General features: G+C 42.0%; 1 long non-coding RNA gene across 8 annotated transcripts in view; it reads left to right on the top strand.

The window, feature by feature from the left end:
* Positions 1–18,464, top strand: part of LOC109283890 (uncharacterized) — a 131,471-nt gene that overhangs the window by 48,761 nt on the left and 64,246 nt on the right. The window lies entirely within an intron of this gene.

Genomic DNA, 18,464 nt, shown 5'->3' with positions numbered 1-18,464 from the left:
GAACCCCTTCCTAGCTAATTCATTCAGAGCTACTGCTGGGGCTGGCCATGCCCCCCTTCCTCCCCTGGAGCTGGAGCAGCCAGCAGAGAGATGCAGGTCTGACAGGGGAAGGATGGGGAGAATAAACCTCTTCCCTGCCCCTTTCCCAGGGCCAGCATCTGGCCAGGCCCTCGTGCTTGCCTGTCCCTGCTCTGGCTGGGGAGCAGAGGGGCAGGGAGCGGAGGGGCAGGGCCAGCCCTGCTGGCTGGAGCAGCACACCCAGCCCAGAGAGCGTGTTAGGATGCTGGGGGACTCTTGTTTAAGTTAAACCATGAAAGGGTCTGAGAGACATTGCATAAACCTGTTTGAGCTCAGTCAGTCAAGTCTGATATAACATTCAATCAGATTTATCTCAAATCAGTTTCAGCCATTTTGAAACTGGTTTACGTGCACTGAACTTATGTTCTGTTACAGGTTTAAACCAGTTTCTGCTTGCTCTTTGTGTAATGCCTGTCCCTAGCCTTGGAGACCTGAGAATCTTCCTTCAGTCCAATTCTTTTTAATGTGAAACTTCTGAGTCATAGAAGATGACAGTACTGAATTAAGGACACATTTGAATCAATGTGTGAGATATGAACCTTTAGATCTATCTCTGTACTTCATGACAGGCATCCATAAGTAGGGTGACCATACGTCCTGGTTTGGCCGGGGCAGTCCTGGATTCCATAGGCTGGACCTGGCCAGTTGGTCAAAACTCCTGGGCTAGAGTCTGGCAGGGAGGTGGAGTGGCATGGTGCACCAGGCATGCAGGCAGGTGGGCGGGCAGGCACTGCTGCCACAGTACAGGAGCAAGGTGGGTAGGCGTATGGTCATTCTCTCTGAGATGCCATATCCAAGGTCCCTATATTCCTTGCTCCAGCACAGCAGCAGCAGTGCCTGCCTGCTTGTCTGCTTGGTGCACCATACTGCTTTGCCTCCCCACCGTACTCCAGCTTGGGACTTTTGACTAGCTGGCCGGGATCAGCTTACAGAATCCGGGACTGTCCTAGCCAAACCAGGACATACGGTTCTCCTCTCCATAAAACTCCAGATCTAAACTTCATTGCTTGCTATCTCCACTGCTAAAAGATTTTCTTGGTACCTCACAGTTGAAATTCTGATCTTTTCCTCTCTCTACCATAGCAGCTTTCAGTTTTCCCCATAATACCTGTAAAGCTTCAGAGGGGAAAATAAGTCTTTCCTTCACCTCACTCTCTGCAAACCATTTCTGCAAACTATGGTACTAAAGTCAGTTTCTCTTGTTCTGCTTTGCGTGCACAATTTTCTTTGCAAATCCCAACCACTATTACACTTAAAAGGTGTCTGTTTACAGTGTATGCAAGAAAAAAAACAGCTTTTAAATGGAGCATGGAAAATCTCCAGAGAAAGCATATCTCTGGGTACAAAAAGCATAATGTCCAGGACCAATCCTGTCAACTTTCACTTACTTTGAGTAAGTTTTGCTCAGTTTAAGACAGCTTTTAAAAAAATACTATATCTCACTGCTGATGAAAGCTTTTTGCAATGGGATTCAATGAGACATTCTCACTCATTTAAGCTGTCATTGCATGAGAACTTTTTTTATATCAGCTTTATATTAGTTATATCAAGTTCTGTGGTTAAGCAGTGGAAACCTGTCTTCGGAAAGGATCTCTGTTTGATGCCAACAGGGGCCTGTCCATTTCATGGAGTGGAGAGAAATGCGAATTCCTACTGTATATTAATATAGAAAGTGTAATAGTAAGAAAATGTTCTCATGAATCTATGATGTATTGAAGCTCTGTCACAGTGCTAACACCAGATAACAGATGGATTGATTTCAAAGGGTGTATCTTTTGCCCTCTTTGGTCCTACATGTTCTCTACAGTAAGCAAATGGGGTAGATTGTTCTCAAATGACTTGATTTTTATTTCCATTGGGAAGTATTCAACAGGGTGAGGAAGGATAGCCACTCTTCTTCCAGTATTAAACAGAACTAGGCCTTCCCTCCTCCATTCGAACAACCGACTCAGCAGCTGCACTTTCTGGGTCTTGGAGCTGTGAAAAGGCTAAAAGAATTAGGATTATTTAGTCTCTAGAAGAAAAGCCTGAGGTGGGATTTGCTAAGTCTTTAAATACCCAAAGGGAAATTATAGAGAAGATGGAGATGGTGGTAGAAGACAGGACTAGGAGTAATGGCCTCAAACTGCACCAGAAGAAATTTAGATTGCTGAATAGAAAGAATTTGCTGATGATGAGGGTAATCAAGCATTAGACTAATTATCTAGAGAAGTCGTGGAATCTCCATCTCTGGAAATTTTCACAAGTAGGACAGACACTTATCTGAGATGGTTTAGTCACAGTTGATCCTGCCTTGAGATAATTTTGTGAGTTCCCTTCCAGCCCTACTTTCCTATGATCCTATGAAACTGTAACTTTTGATACATCTCCTCACTCTTTGTCTCTGCTTCTTGCCAGCAGTAGTGTAAGGATGGGTAGGCGCTGGACTAGCCCTTAACACTGCCTGAGGGGAGGGCACTGGAATGGAGGTGGGTGGGTACCTTATCCTCCTTTGCCCCAAACCTCCAGTCTCATACCCTGCACCTTCTCTATAGTGGCTCCAGCCCTGGCAGTGGTTAAGGCAGTGCAGCAGCATAGCGTAGGAGAAGTGGCCGGAAGTTTGCTGCTGTAGGGTGGAGGAGATGCCACCTCTTTTTTCTGCTGCTGAAAATTGGTGTTTAAATGATGACTCAACACATGTGTTGGCAGCAAACAAAAGGAAAGTGGCATCCCCTACACAGCAGTGAACCTTTGGCTGCTGTGCCTGTACCACATACTAACACTGCCCATAGCACAATACTGGCCAGTTACGCCTCTGCCTGCCAGCATCTCCTCAACACGCAGCTCTTCACCACCCCAAAGCACTTAATGCCTACCACAATGTGTTTTTTTCTAAAAACTTCAACCTTCAGTCTTACATTTTACTGCCCTGAAGTGTGTTGCTCCTTCCAGAGCCTAGTGCTGTCAAACATGCCCCTTAGCTTAACCAGAAACCACAAGTAATGTAAGGCATTTTTCTACCTTATTCCAAGTCTTATCTGGAAAACACCCCCACTGGATGTACAAGGCTGCCCCCCTAAAGACTGTTAGACATCTGGATTCAATCAAATGTAATGATGTAGCCTGCACTTCATACAAAGACCTGGAGACACATACTGGTACCTTTAGTGCCTGATGATCAGTGCAACATCAACAGTATTTTATCATTCCTAGCATCACTGTGTGTGTAGGAGATACGTTTTCTTGGTCATTGGTCCAACACTCTGGTCAGTTGAGGGTGTCAAAGATGAGTGCTATGACCAGTTAATGTTCTATGATGAATCTTTACTGTGTCCACTGCAACACAAACAAAGGTTTCTGCCTGGTCAGATGGAAAGAGTGGCTCAGAGAAAGTGAAAAGAGCACAGTCATCTTCAGCATGAACCACCATAGGCTCACCTGTTGCTGAATACCTGAAATCTGGTGTCTGACTCCAGAATAGGTGACTTGTATCTTTGTTAGATTCCTTGCTTCATATCTCCCTTTTTCTTCCCCTTTAGTGTACAGGGAGCACAAATGGCACCATTCGGCCTAAGTCCTGCACAAGTTGGAAGAAGAAGAATAAGTATGCTTTCCATACCCATCCTGGTATACTACTGCTGGATTAGCCAAAATTTAACCCTTCATTTTCACCCATCTGTCTACACTTGGGCCACTGGATTTCATCAGTTTGCTCTCTTTCCCTAATTCGCTGGCCAAGTTTTTGCCGTAGACACAAGAATTCAGTGGGAGCTATGAAAACTGAAAGCTGTTTTTTTTGTTTTGTTTTTTAAATACCCGCCCATCAGGGAAAGGGGGAGGCAGAGAGTGTTGGTGTGTGTGTGTGTGTGTGTGTGTGTGTGTGTGTATGTAAGAAATACCACTGTGCATGTCCACACATGGTGGGTAATGAGTTCCTCAGTATGAAGGCTCCTTTCCCCCTCGCTTGGCAGCTAAGCATTTATTCCATCATTTTCAGTGACAAGAAACTCCCCACTCCAAAACTCGAGCCATCTGGACTATTAGAAACATAATCAATCCTAGCTGATAAATCACTTCAACAGCATTTTGGACCACGCAAACTCTATAGCATGTTAAAATGCTATTATAATAACAACAACATGATAGGATCTATCAGGCCTGTAAGCATCAATCCCTTTCTATTTAAACAACAGGATAAATTATGGCCCACAGGATTACAGTATGGCTATCTATTAAGAACACTTACATTTGGTGAATAGACCCTAAAACCTTTTACAGTCAGAGCTATGTGAACTGAACTGTAACCTACTCTAAACCAGGAGCACCAGCTTTTGTTTTATAGATCAGTGAAGAGTCAATACTTGTATTTATTATCAATACTTGTTTTTAACACTTGTTCACTCATTTCTGATCATAACAAAGACAAATAGTTTTGGTGGCTCCATTTGTTTTCCTAAATTACAACTAAATTCTGTGTTACGAAGTCAATTGTTCTCATGTGTAGTTCAGTGTGGTCAAATGTTCCATCACAGAAACTGACATTAAAATTGGTCTTCTTAGAAAGTAGGCTAAAGGCTGAATAGGCAGAAAACTGAACTTCCCTTCATCCCTTGATCCAGTCCCTTGGTCTAGGGTTAGAGCAGGACTCTGCCAGAAACGTGCACTGTACCCATTTCCTTTTAGAGGATTTCAGACTCCATTGACTTTAAACTGACAGTTCTTGCAAACACCAAGTGACCTAGACTTACTTTTCTTTCTTGGCATGTGATGTTTGCACCGGGCTAGATGATAATACCCTTTGCCAAGGGTCTGACCCTAAATTAGTTCAAGTGAAATTATCAGATACATAGAGTTAAATCCCAAAACCCTAAGTTTTCCTGACTGAAAATTAACAAGTAGCATTTTATACATGGTTTTTTTTTTTCAATGGTGAGCTGGTCTGATTTTTTTGATCACACAGCATTGTTGTTTTGTGTTGTGGCAAACTTTTTTTTTCCATTGAAAAAGTACTATTAGTTCCTTACAAAGGTTTCTTCAGAAGGCATGTATTGGTTGGACTGAGCATGCCTGCTTCCTTTCTCCCACCCGTACTCCCATCAAGCAAGGAGGGATCTTGATACACACTTCTAGGAAAAAATTAAGATAGTGCGAGAGCTGTGCATTGTACAGTTCCAACTCCAATATCCTGTTCTGCTTAACCAGGCTTATAAAAGAGTGGAGTGCAATAGGCTTTCAGGCTGCATAACAAGAATCTCTCCTAGAGGGGGTGGTAGACAAAGGTGACCCTGGATTCCACATGGGAGGGTGTTAAGGAAATCAGATCTACTACGCATCAGGAAGATGCTTAGATGGTGAATTGTAGGTAAATAGGTCTTTTGGTATGTTAACAATCATTTTTATTATGTGATGTTTAATCCTTTTTTTTTAGTATAAACAATGCTTTGTTTTAAAAAGCAGGTTGTCATAGGTCTCTGTATTCCCCACAGATCAACAGTGGTCAAGAAACTTGAAGCATAGGGCTAGAAGAACTTCTAGGTCACTTAATCCTATCTCTTGGAGGCAACCAATTAAAAAATCCCTTATAATAAACGTATCAAGCTCCCTGTTATAATGAAATAGGCTTTTTCTGCTCCCCTTTCTCTTTTTTTCCCTGAACCTCATTCCCCCAGTTAGAACTTTGTTCTAAGTTCCAGTCTATATTTATTCATGGCCATTTGAAGCATGGTTGTTCTGGTCTCAAAACAGTCCATTAATTTTAATAGCTTTCTTCCCCGCCCCCACCTAGTGTACTGCAGTCATGTCTTCTCAGACTACATTTTACTAGGATAAAGAAGCCAAACTCTTAATCTTCTGTTTTATGATAGGCTTCCCACACCTCCTCTAGTATAAATTCTTCTTTTTTGAAAGTGGGTGACCAGAATTGTATGCAGTATTTCAGATCTTTATACAGTGGCATTAACAGTAATTCTTCCTTATCTTTACTGCAAGTTCTTACTTGATCTATCCTAAAATTGCCTTTCATTATCATATTAAATTGTGGTTCTTATTCATCCTGTGATTGACTAATGCAGACACCCATGTTTTCTCTTTTGTCATTTCCAGCTGATGAAATCACAGTTTATGACAGAAATTCTTACTGGTCTCTAAGTGCACAACATTTGCATTATTACTGTTACTTGGATTACCTGAGCAGGGGCCTGGACTGGCTGACTTTCTAAGGTCTCTTTTAATCCTACTTGATTTCATTCCCATTTTCTGGCTATAGTATTCAGGCTTATCTGTTTTTCCCCCCATATGATACTCTGGTCTTTGTCTGTATGGACAAAGTCCCTCCCAACCTACTGTCATCATCAGATTTCATTAGCGGCTGTTTTGTGACAAGTTTATTAGTAAACATATTTATTGAGATTGGTCCCAAATTGGTTTCTTGAAGAACTCCATTAATAGAACCAGTTTTCCCGAAGAGAAACATTGTTATACAACCCAGTTGGATCAGTTAGAGTAAGTATGGATGACACCCAGGGTGCTATACATCAGGACTGAACTCCTGAACTAAGACTAGAAGAATCATACGAGTCCACTGAAGGAGGAATCTTATCTGAGGAGGTCTTCACTTGGACAGAGCAGAGATAATATGTATTATTAGTCTTATAGAGAACTTCCTGTGAAGTAGTGAGCACCTTCAACTCCCTCTCAAACCAAGAGATATTGAGGGCATTCAGCATTCCTCAAGAGAGGTACTACACTCTTAGCAGTGGGCATTAAAGGTGAAATATGGCCCTCGTTATAGTTTTTACAGACTTAGACTAATAGGAATGTTTCCAAATTAGAAAAAGTTCCAGTGTTACCATTTTTAAAGAGCCATTACCCTTTCGTATCTGGATTCTAAATATTGCTACTATCTGTTAGTCTATAAGAACTTGCATGCAACAGAAGGTAGCAATTATAGTTGCTTAGTCTATTCATATTTTTCAAAAAGAGAATTGTATGTTATGAAAAACAGATTAGATTTAAAAAATACTTTAAAAACTCAAGTCTTTGAAAAGTATCAGTGATAAAGGCTTTAAACATGCACATAATTTTAGAATTGACAACAAAATGTTTTTAGTTTTCCCTTTTACCACAAGGAAAAAAAAAACTCCTCTATTTTAAATTTAAAATATTAATTTATACTCCTTTTATATTAATTTTAAACTCCTTTATTTTAATGTAAAAGAATTTAAGCCTTTATTTTGCTGGAAATGTTAAAGAAGATAATCACAACATGTATTAAACTAGTGTGCGTCTGCTTCTAATTTTATTTAATCCCATATTTAATCTCTTAGTCCCTATTTGAGTGTCCAAGAGAACCGAGACTGTTCTCATTTGCACACCAGGGCACATTTTCTCTTGAAATATGATCCTGTATTTCATCTAGAATGGGAGGGAAAACTACCCTTCACATCTGACAAGGTTTAAGAGCAAGCTCTCCATAGTCCAGTCTATCAGCATCTCTAAAGAGTCTATTGTCTTAGTGACAAGACACTGAGGGCATAGACAGATGCTAGGGCCATGCTCTAACTCATGGTGCTTGATATAAAGCACCATGAATTAGAGCCCCCCTCTCCCAACCCAACAAAAGTTCACCTGCTGTGGGGGAGGGAGGGTTGGAGCCAGCCTGCATTGGCCCTGGCCACCAGGGGCTGGGGAGCACTTCAGCAGACTCCAAGAAGGCTGCTGAACCACACCTCTTCCCAGCCCTGCCTCCCTGCCCGCAGCTCCAGGACTGTCAGTTGGGGAGAGAGCTCCTGGCTGCTGAATGGCCAGGGCTAAGGAGGGATGGGGGAATGGAGTCCCTTTGCCTTGTGCCTCCCCCCCCCTCCCCCTGCTACACCAGCTGGAGTACTGGTGGGAGCCATGTCAGCTCCCCACAAGGCAAGGGGGCTCTGTTCCCCCACTCCCACTTCAGCTCTGGCCATTCAGCAGCTGGGAGGAACCAGCAAAGAACTCCTGGCTGCTGAAGGGGGGAAGAGGCCCCTTGCCTCAAGGGCCTGGCCCAGCTCCCCACAATACCCCAGCTGGGGTAGGTGGCTGGGACCAATGAGGGGGCTCTGTTTCCTCCCCCCCCCCCCACCTTTAACTCTGAACATTCAGCAGTTGGGAGCTCCCTCCTGTTTTTCCTCCCCTCTCCACCACCCCCTTGTGCAAAAACATTAACCCTGGAGCAGACACAAGTTTCCTAAGGTGATCTGCTTTACAGTGCTTTAATGTAACATCTGATTGGACCAGAGTTAATTTTCTTATAATCTGCCATTTTAAAAGCACTCTGCAACCATGCACATATGTTATGGCCTGGCTGTAGACCACTTTCAGGGGTCAGATCACTTGAAAAATGTCACTTCTGTTTGTGTCCTGAGACAGCATTCAGTGGCATAGATAGATAGAAATGTTCTTCTTCATAGAAGATGAAGGAAATAATAGTTAAATTAGGACTCTCTTTGCAAAGCTTTCCACAGACTAGAACATCATCTTACACATGGACATGCAACGGAGGAATGTCAGACTTTACACGCATCATGTAGACTAAAAATCAATGGGCCTGAATCTAGAATTTAGCAATAAACAAAGTCTAAAGAAAAAAACAAGCCAAGGAGTCCACAATAGATTTGCATCCTACAGAAGGAAAAAACTAAAATTGGTGTTTTTCATTTAAATCAATACATATGGAAATGCTTTTATTCTAATAAAAGATTTCTTTTTGAATACTGAATATAAAAGTTGTCAGTCTTATTTTAAATACAGTTTAAGACCCTGGTGAGCCAGAATGTGACCTGAACTGAATGACTTACAGGTCAAGCTCCTAAATAGCTTAAAACTTAGTTCAGGCAAAGTCCCATTGACTTTATTGGAGCTTGGCTTAGTGAGGTGCTTAGGAGTTTGCCCATCGACTCTTAAAATGAAAGTAATACCCACATTAGAATTCTTTATCTGCCATGTAAAAGGAGCATGCAAAATACTCTCATTTCCCCTCATTCCCTTCTCAACCCTCTAATTATGCTATTGATACTAGATAATGGACCAAATTCACCACTTTCACATATGGATACACCGCCACTGAATTAAATGTTGCTGTGCCATCTCCTGTGGTGAATTAGACCCATCTTCTTCTTTGGAGAGGAAAACAGCAGTTTCTGGAAATCTCTCATTTTTAAATAACTCCTTTAAGCAACATGGGAATTCAAAGAATCCTGCTGAATCTTTGACTGCCTCTAACTGTGTAGATAATAGAGCTTGCTGGAAAGCAGTCTTTTCCTCCTGTGACACATTTTTAAGTTTTGTGTTTTGTTTTGTTTTGTTTTTAACTTTTATATTAAATTGAGATGAGAACATTTATGGAAGGGGAAAAAGTCTCTTTTGGGAAAACTGAAATGGAATTTTTCAGCTGGCTGCCTGGGCTGCTCTGTTCAGCAGGCTGCCCACCCCCTCACCCCAGGCATCCTAGGAGTTGGGCAAACTTAGGAGCCAGCTACCACGCAGTGGAGGAGCTTGGCAGCCTAGCTAGGGAGTGGCTGTCTTGACTGTGCCTGTCTCCCAGCTCTCCAGGCTGTGGAGACAACCCAGGAGTTTCAATTCACAGGCTCCAAGCAAGTAGGATGCCACAGAACTAGGGAGCCTAAGAAACCACAGCTTCCAAACTGGTGGAGGAGCCAGGGGACTTGGGGAAGTGGGTGACTGGGTAGCTGGTTTCCAGCCAGAGTTTTAGTGCAATTGACATGTTTCTGTGGAACAGTTTGATTTTTCAATGTTCAGCATTTTCATATGGAAAAATGGTCTGCTGGAAAATTTTCAATCAGCTTTACTAGACAAAAGCAAAGGCTTAGAGTCCCAGTGAAGGGAGTGTTGTGCCTGTGTTTGTCAGCTTCACGACTGAACTTGTCATTCTTGCCAATGTAATTTCCAGGTTGGAATTATTGCAGTATGCTTTAACTTGGTAACTTAAGAGTGCAGACACACATAACATTTATATCATTTTAAATGAGCTTTAAGCTCCAAGGACACATGCTCTGGGGTGGGGCAGGAATGGGGCGGGCTTTAATTAGGTTTTAATTAGTTGATACACTAGACGCTCTGGGCACTCTAATTAAAATTTCTGCAGCGTCTAGTATATCAGCGTCCCCACTCTGAAAAATGGTGGCGGAGACATGCACTCCCCAGTAGACCCAGAAGTACTTCCAGTCCACATGGGGCCCCCCCACCCCATGCTCCTGTGGGATGCTCCATCTGCCCCACCATTGCAGCATTCACTAGCCATGCCTGGATGTAGAAAAAACATTTAAAGCTGTGTTTATGGCCTAATTGCTGATTCTCCGAATCAGCCTCGAATCTTCAGTTTCAGATTCAGCCAAATCAAATTGGTGACAGTGATCTGAATTTACTAATTGAATCACTGTCCCTGATATGGGCCAAATCCTAATCCAAATCGAATATGGCCCATTTTGCATTCCCCTAATGTTTATGTTGAATCTAGTAGTAGAATAACCAAACCAGGTATTCTTGTGGCAGTGACTGAGCATGTGCATATAGCAGGCACAGGTCCCACATTCACTGTATGGTTATGTTTATTAAGTTTGGGTTGTCAGTTGCAGCACTGTCAACATGGACTAATTCCATTGTGGAGCTGTGCATACAAGTCCTTGCTGCATCCTGACAGCAGGAAACCATCTTATTATCTGTACACAAAACCTGGAATGTTCCTAACAGTGCAGGGAGTGCAAGTGGCCAGGTGGAGCTTGGTAGGGTGGAACTCCAGTTGGTACTTAGAGTACATCTGAGTATCTGGGAGGGGTTGACTCAATTTGCAGTTTTATCCAAGTTCTGAGTGTTCTTTGCATCCTCAGAGATGGCTGCTAAACTCCAGCTGAAGGGTAGGACACTGTGGCAGGGCACTATTGTTGCCTGCCACTTTAAGGGTTGTAGCGGGCAGCATCCAGGTGCTTGATTGCAGTGACTATTTTGAGACCAGGCTATATAGGGTGAAGCAGCAGTTGGCTGCTGGCCTGCTGCGAGAGAGAGACATCAGTCAGATGAGCTGAGGCTCAGGAATATCTTGGAGGTATATGTGCTGGGGCTATGGGGATGGAGGAGTCCCCAGGTCCTGGGAATGACCTAAAACTGCACCCTGCCAGGGTAGGGAGGCCTGGGGGGACTGCTGGTGGCATGGCAGCCCTATGTAATGTCAGGACCACAAACCTCCATGATTTAAGGTGAGTAGTGGGTGCCTAATCACATCCAGGCCCCACACAGTCCTGGCTGGGGAAAGCACAGGCCAGTGAGATCCTTGAAAGGCCTGAGGCTCATTTGGTCAGTGGAGTTGTGAGGGTTAAAAGCAGGCAAGCAGCTTAGACCTAACCCGAGGTACCTTGACTAGCCCATGCTGGGGCCAGGACCCAGAGAAGGGTTGAAGGGCCAGGGGTCCACCATGAGAGATGCCCAGAGAGCAAGAGGCTCGGGATCCTGACTGGCCTGAGATGTGACCAGGGCCTAGGGGGGAGCCAAAGGTCCCAGAGAGGGGACCACAGCTAATGGGGTGAATGGTACAGCTGAGTTTAGCTGCCTGGAATGCCATCTGTGAAGTTTGGGTGGCAGTGTAGGGGTGGAATGGACCTGCAGATAGGCCCCTTAACATTGAGGTTCAAAATGGGCAGCCTCCCACTGAATAACATTGTAATTATTTATCAACAAGGCACAGCAGGCGAGAGAGGTGGGTGGTTAGCTCAGAGACAGGTGGGCGGGCTGACATCAAACCGGCCCTGGGAAGGCACCCTGGTACAGGCACTCAAAGAGCATTTTCTTCCTTTTTTCTGAATGAATGACATCTGTATTGCCAGCACGAAAGAAGCATGAAAGAAGAGGTGAAATGCAAAAAGAAACTGGCCAGCACTATTAAGAGAAGTGTTCAAATTTAATTTAGTACTTAATTTAGGTGTTCTTGCCTATGCTCAGGGACTTACCCAAATCAGGAGGTACGAACTAAGATACTTCTGCATGCATTTATGGCTCTGTATATAATCTACCCAGGACCTCCAGTTGCAGTCAGTTAAAACAATCCGTACAGTCAAGAAAAATGTGGTTATGAATGAGAAGGAAAAAGAGAGCAAGCAAGCCATATCTTGGGGACTGTGTCATAGGGCAAGGCTGAAGGGATAGCAAGGCATAGAGCATAGTATGGTAGAAAATATTAGAGCTAATAATTTTTTCCTTTTCTGTTCCTCAGGATACAAAGGAAGCCCTCCAACATTGGGACTCTACTGCAAAGCCTCTTTAGCCTCCTTTGTAAACAACTGGGCTAAGTACAAACAGTCAAAAAGCCCAGGACAGAAGTTTCATAAACTGGTTTGACTCAAATCAGTTCAACCAGGTTTATCTTAAACCAGTTTCAGCCATTTTGAAACTGGTTTACGTGCACTGAATTTCTGTTCTGTTACAGATTTAAACTAGTTTCTGATGACTGAAACCAGTTTATGTGTAACTTCTGCCCCTAGCCCTGTTGTTTCAGATGACAACGTGTGCCTGGTGTTTCCCCTAGGCAAATTGCCACTGCAGCATATTCGCTCACTTTTGTTGCAGAGACCATGGAATTGTGCAGTTTTGGGGGTGGTGCTTGGATGTATTAGGAAAGTAGGCTCAGGGGCAGGCCCTCCAGGATCAAAGTGATAATTAAGACAGGGGGAATTCAGTATAGTAGCCGTTCCCTACTCCTTGAGGAGTACAGACATGCAGAGTGGATTCTAATGTGGGGCTGAAGAAACTAGGTTGCATCAAGAGGAAATAAAGGGGCATGGGGGTGGTTGTGCTCGTTTTTAGATTAGCTGGTATTATCTAATGAAAATGTGGTAGATTTTACTATTATGCTTAGAAGCAGTGCTGCAAAAGACATTTCAAAGTATATCCCTTACAGGGTCACACTTCGTTGTCATTGAATACTGAATAAAGCACAAGCTAATGCCAGAGAAGATTGGGGCAGCTGTAAATTTTCACTGTTGTAAAAAAAAAATAAAGCAGGCGGAGGAGAGAGCACATGTGAGCACAAGCACTTGTAAATTCTCTCATAACTGTTAACATTGTTTGTGATTTGATCCTTTCTAAGAATTATTTCTAGTATCTAAAACAGGGATAATCTGCAGCTCAAAATAAAATGTTTGAGGGGATTAGCTATCTCTCCCATTCAGACCGATAGTGATAATTCACACTTCACAAGTCTCCCAGTAACTAGCCTGTAATAACTTTGGTAAGGTTAATAATTACCCTATAAAATTACCTGGCACTTGAACTGGCAGCCAGTTTTACTGCCTGGAGGTGACTGTTAAACAATCTGTGTCTATTGGCAAGCAACACTGCATGTGTAGCTTTGAAACTCCTTTCTCACAATGGGTATGTGAAACTGTGGTAAAATCACCTAAGTTGATTGCCTATTGCTGTCTCCTGTGCACGTTTATCACCTCAGATAATGGGGCAACTATAGACCATTCTCTCAAAGGCAATGCCCCACCTACCCCAGCTAGGTTTTGGAAAAAAGAAAGGGTCATTAGTATTGATGACAATGGCTGCTGAGAGATTTGGGCTTTGATCCATAGCTATAAGGAAGACATTTATCACTACTGCCAGGGCAATCTCTATGCTGTATCTTGGTCCAAACTCTGTGAGGGGTCCAAGATGTCAGCAGATGTCACTTGTTGTTAGCTTTTGCTGATGATTTTGCTTAGGAGAGGGCAGGGGGTAATGACAGAACAGTGATTGACAAGGTTATTTTCATAAAGTGTTGTTTTCTTGTGGACTAAATGATCACTTTTTTCTAGACAATATCTAGTTTAAAGAGTCTCCTTTTCTGAAGGAGGTATTGATCATCTGCATTTACCATTGGGACAATTGGCCTTGTTGGTTTTCTGTAGTCAGGAGAGAGAAGATTTTTTTCTCAACTACTAGCACCCCTCTACCTCAGAACTATTAGGCTTTCCCTAAGGTGAACTTGGTTTACTGGTAATGGAGTTGTTACAGATCTCTACTCTGGTATAAGGGTTGCTGTTTCCCAGAGGTCTTATTCCACCTTCAGCTATTTCTGAGCGGAGTTCTGCTGCAGTTCCATTCCATGATGAGCTCCAAGTTGATGAACCAAGTCACAGTAATGGACAATTCTGACATTTTTTACTTCCTTCTTGCAAAATCAGTTCTCAAATTTAAGGTTCTAGTTTACTCGGATGAACACAGAAAGAAGTACAGGTTGTGGGAAACTTCATCACATATGTAAGCGATTGTGAACGCAGGTGCCATGGCACCCTGGGATGCTGTGAGACCCTTTTAAGCGTGCTGCAGGTTGCTGTGCAATATCAATGCTCTTAGGGGTGAAAACATGCTTCACAAGATAAACCCAGAAATTTCAAATAGGAATCCATAATGTCAAAAGCATTTTGGAACTGTTGTGGTCCCCCTGAGTTCTTTCCAACAGAAGAATTGCTGTATTATTTTTCTGCAGTCAAAAAAACAGTGGAAGTTAAGAGCTGGCATTTTCTGAGAGGGTGCCTTGAGTGTAATGAAGGGTGCCTTCAGTCTAAAAAGGTTGCTAACTACCAGTCTATGAACGTCCAGTGCTGGAAACCTACTGTAAGGGGTAGTATTAGCTAATATAAATATGCCATATTTTCTTGCATATAACACACACCTTTTATTTTTTAAACAGCTGCTGGAAATGGTACTGTGCATTGTAAGCAAGAAATATGGTAACAGCAGCTTCTGCTACTTACCATGCAAAAGTGAAAATAATCTGCACATGATCTACAGGAAGCCTAATAATGATCAGGCTCAGTTGCTGCTACTCAGCGATTTACTACAAGATCTTTTAAAATCCATCCTGACTTTCAAAAAACAAATCATATATCTTCTTATGGGGCATGTGGTATGTGAGAAATATGGTAAACATCATATCTCAACGTCACTGGCAGGTCATAAAGAAGGGTCAGGAGTTCTCAGAAAACTTGGTAGTTATCACTATGTATTTATTAAGAAAGAGCCATCAATTTACATGCTACTGAATTTAGCCTCCAATCCTCCAGTTAAATATGCGTTAAGGCTGTAGCTTGGCATCCTGTTGTGCTCATGAAGATCTGACTTCAGGAACAGTGATATCTATCTATATCATCTTAAAGTAATATTAATGCCCAAAAACAAACCCATGTTGTATGCAAATAGGAGCTGGTTTGAAAATGTAACTGCAAGAATCTGATCAAGAGAATGAAATATGGACTTTAAGTTGAGTTGTACTCGGTCTTTCCATACCAAACCTCACCTTTAAGGAAAAATAATGGTGCTGTATGTTAGTAGAAATAGATGTGTTTCTTATTTCAGTCTTAAATTAATGTCCTTACTTCGATTGGCTTAATGTGGACTCTTCTTAGGAGATGGAACAGGTTTTTCTTTGTGGTGTGTTAATTTTTACACTTTCCAAAGACCCAATCCTGAAGCACCTCTTCTTATGAAGAAGTGCCATTGATTTCAGTAAGGGATTAAGGATCCAGTTTGCAGCCAGATTATTTGGTTTCAGCAGGAATTTTTCAGTGCTTGAATGAATGGGACACTGAACCAGGGGCAAGCAAGTTGGGTGCTATTTCCAGCTTTCCCAGTGTCTTACAGTGTGACTGTGGCTAAGTCACCATTACCCCTCTGTGCCTCAGTTTACTGATAAAACTGGGATAATGATGCTCACTGCTGTTTTGTCAAGTGCTTCAAAAGCAATAGATGAAATGCATAATATGATCTGGATCCTGAAAGGTCCTGAGCATTTTGGTCATGCTTAAGTACTCAGCTGAAGTACAACTATGGATGGTCACATCCTTTCAGGATTGAGCCATGTTCGACCTAGATCAGTGTTTCCCAAACTTCTGACACATGAGATGCACTTTTTTCTGCATTAAAAGTGGCCATGCATTTTACTGTTACACATGAAAAGGGGTGGGTGTGCATGCATGTGGGTGTGTGTATAAAAAACATATAACCTATTCCATTCCCCTGCCAGAGGAAATCATTCCATTGCTGAGATGTACTGTTAAAAATTACACCAAATCCATCTTCCTTAAGCAAAGAATTAATCTCTATACAGCAGTGGCAGTCACTAGCTGCAGGTGCCACTGGAGTAGCTGGCGCAGGTGCAGGGTGCTGGATGAGGGAGGAGGGCACTTATCTCCTCACACAGGGGGATCTTGTGGCATGCTTGCATCGCTCTCACTGCACACCCTTTGGGAATCACTGATCTAGATATTGCAATTACTCACCATAAGTAAGATTTACACAACCGAGTCTGAAGTTAGGACTTTAGAATTTTGCTCCATGCCGCTGTAGTAATTGGACAGAATTTGCACTGGCAAGGATGACAGTGCTTCCTGAGAAGCTGAATAAATTGGGGTTTAGGCCCTTAGGCTCACCACATACCCAAAGCAGACAGTTGTCTTTCAGAAATGTGTTGCCTGTCACTTTGTACCACTTAATTAAAAGGAATGTCAGACACTTCTGAAAAGATGCTGAGTGAATTGTCAAATGCAACAAAGAAAGAAAATAATTTAGGTAAGGAATAAAGTATGTAAATTATAACACCCATCCTTCCCTTCTTCAAACCACAACTATGATCATTTTAAGTGATTTTTGTCTGGCATTTTAAACTGTAATGTGATTCTCTTGTTCATTCCCTGGCAATATTCCCTGAAATATTCCATTAAGTGTTTTCAATTACATGACAGTCCCAATAGGTTCTGAGTAAGAGGTTTTAAAAAGGTATCTTATCCAGTACATTATCTGATGTAGTTTGAATGCTATCAATGTTACAATAAATAAAGATAAATTAAGTAATACAAAAAAGTGCTGTTCCTCTGAATCAATAGACTGGGTAGTAGCTGAACAGCTCTATGTGAGTATTGTTCTATTTAGAGAAGGGTTTCAGAACTTGGCACTGGAGTGAGTTTTTTTTTATTTATACCTAGTTTCCACTGGCTTATATCAAAGTCTAGTGCAGGAATAAAAACAGAATGAAACCTAAACTACTTTATTATATCTGAAAGCTTGGATGAATGTATTTTTGAAAGCTATGAAGGTACATTATGTGTATCGTAACACCAATTACTGTTTCAAGGTGCAGTTGTGTGTGGGCTGCTGAAAGAGGCGGGAGAGGCAAAGTACTAGGGTTGAGCATGTGGCTTTCTTGATCAGCACCAGTGCAGAATGATATGTATTGGTGATCCTTATTATTACAGGTACAGCAGATCATGTTGTTCATTCAATATAATATATTAGCTAACTTTAAGCCCCCATTCTGCAAATGCTTGAGTATGTGTATAGCTTCGCTGGTACAAAGATTATTTGAGCAGGACTCAATCCATGTCTGGGTTGATAACTTCCCATACCAAGTAGAACTTGGCTTCCTACTGAACTGGAAGGAGGAAAGCTTTGTTCATGCAAGATTGTACTTGGCGAATTTGCTCTGCGTCTCAACCCTAATGTCAATTTGGAAGGTGGCACTTGGGAGCCCCATAGTGTCACCTGACATGGTACATTAATAGCAGATATGGGCCCTCACAAAAAAGTTAAGTTGTTTTTATTTCCTTGTTCACAAGCAGTCCACAATATTTATGCTTGCAAACAGTTTACAAATTGTTGATTATTTTGGTAGATAGAATTTGCTGTTTGACGGGTATAACAGCCTATCTAACTCACATGGTATTACATTTATCCCCTAAGTGAATGACCTTAATGTTGTTTATTACTTATGCTTCTAATAGAAGTAGTGGAGGCAAAAATCCTAATTTAAAGATAGTGTTTGATAAATTAATAAGAGATGGTTGCCTGTGAGTTTGCAGGTGGACTTAATCCAAGAGGTCCCTTCAGTTCCTATGTCCAATCTCCCTAGAAAACTCTGAGTAGCAAAGTCTCATGCTTACTGTTGCTTTGGCTCTGCTCTTTCACATCTCTCACTTGCACCCCTGTATGTGGAAAACCCTTTTAGCTTTCACAGTAGGAAGTTATGGAAACCATCTTTGGCTATGGATTTGATGACAGCTTGGCTGTCAGGAAAGCTGGTAAAGAAAGGAAAGCTTCATCATTGTCCAATTCTCTTGGTCTCAAGCTTCTTAGCTTCTTGTCGTGTTTTAACAAAGATTTATAACATACTGACTGGTAAAGGCCCAAGGGTTCTGAAAAGCAAAGGTTGTGGGGGAGGAAACAAAAGCTGCTAATAGAAATGTAACATTACATTATGATAATTAGCATGAAATGTGAAGATTTTTATAAATTGCTTATCTGTTTTAATTATTCCTGAGATGTCTGTAATATTAATGCATGGATAAAGAACGGTTAATTGGAAAATAAATGAGAGATCCAAATGTATTGTT

This window comes from Alligator mississippiensis, chromosome 3 (genome assembly GCF_030867095.1).
Source record: "Alligator mississippiensis isolate rAllMis1 chromosome 3, rAllMis1, whole genome shotgun sequence".
Taxonomy (NCBI): Eukaryota; Metazoa; Chordata; order Crocodylia; family Alligatoridae; genus Alligator; species Alligator mississippiensis.
This window is presented reverse-complemented; position numbering and strand designations above follow the sequence as displayed.